The sequence below is a fragment of the Penaeus japonicus genome, unplaced genomic scaffold, assembly GCF_977035675.1.
Source record: "Penaeus japonicus unplaced genomic scaffold, GWHDUDI00000001_assembly GWHDUDI00000005, whole genome shotgun sequence".
Taxonomy (NCBI): domain Eukaryota; kingdom Metazoa; phylum Arthropoda; class Malacostraca; order Decapoda; family Penaeidae; genus Penaeus; species Penaeus japonicus.
The window spans coordinates 4,881,781-4,883,031 of NW_028234407.1; the positions used below are offsets into that span (position 1 = coordinate 4,881,781).

The window sequence follows — 1,251 nt, forward strand, 5'->3', positions numbered from 1 at the left end:
CTGACCAGGACTGAAGGAACGAGCGGTTTGCTTCGCCCTTTTCTCGTCTTTTTGAGCTTTCCAACCATCCTTTCAGGTCGTCAGGGCTTAAGAACTATACACGGTTTCCATCTTCCATTTTGGGAATCCCTTTATATCAAATTTCTTTCCTCAAAGTTGAAAAACAACACCACATCCTCCCCCCTTCGCACTTTTAAGTAAGGCGGGATAGTATCTGGTAAATATTCCTTCGTGGTATTTTCCCAGCTTTGCCTTTATCTTGTTTTTACTCATTTCCGTGGTACTTCTCGCAATTCAATTCGCTTCGTGTATTTTTGTGCTGTTGGAAAATAGGCCCTAGATCAAGTAACTTCAGTGTTATTAGTTTTTGTTTTATTCAACTTTTATCAAATACTTCGCATCTCTCTGAAGCCATTTTCTATAACTACAACGACAGGCCTCAGAGCGTTCTGAACCTTGGAAGTATACACACCATCTTGAAGGTAGTAAGACTTTTCAATGAGTTTTAGCACGTTTATTCCTGTTAATTTGCCCTCCAGTTCTCACCACTTCACGTCTGCAACTTCACTCATCCAAATGACAAGTTTAGTTCACCTTATTTCTCTATTATCATGTCGTAAATGTACTTTTCTTGCCTTATTTTGCGAAAACAGTCCCGAGATGCCTGGCGGCCATTTTGATAGACTTCACTTTGACAGTCCGTTTGTTTGGATTAAAAATATGTTGTTTTCATAACTTCAGGATTAATTTGCCTCATTTAGTACCATTTTTTAAAAATTTCCTGTTTCTTTTTTCCATATCATGGTAGTCCATTCTTTATTTATGAATTTCCTTCACTTTTTGCAACAATGAACGTGCTTGACAATCATTTTTTTTATTCTTAACTTTTTTTTTTGTCTTTCAATATCATCAGATGATTTATGAATTTAGAATTTTTAAAAACTATTTAGGACTTAATTGTCAATCCCTTTTTCAAACTATATCAGATTCTTGATTTCTGTTTACATTTCATTGGATATACAATATATTTTTTTGATTGTTTGAATATTGGGTTAACCTAATTTCCCAACACTATTTGTAATTTTTCAAATACTTTACATCAAATATTGTAACCTTAATTTCCTTCATAGCAATTACTTTTAAAATGTCTAAATCAGAACGTTCGGTTTCTGTATTAATTTTTTTTAATGCGAGTTCATGGTATTCCCGAATAATGTTACACTTTTGACAAACGACCATATATTTTTTTCC

At 33.8% G+C, this 1,251-nt stretch overlaps 1 protein-coding gene across 1 annotated transcript in view; it reads left to right on the plus strand.

Annotated features, from left to right (window-relative positions):
- The first annotated feature begins 408 nt into the window (after positions 1–408).
- The window catches only part of LOC122246161 (uncharacterized), an 11,846-nt gene continuing 11,003 nt past the window's right edge, over positions 409–1,251 (plus strand). Inside the window, exon 1 of the mRNA XM_043004522.2 lies at positions 409–482. The gene's annotated coding sequence lies outside the window, so the exon portion shown is untranslated. The remainder of the gene's footprint in view (positions 483–1,251) is intronic.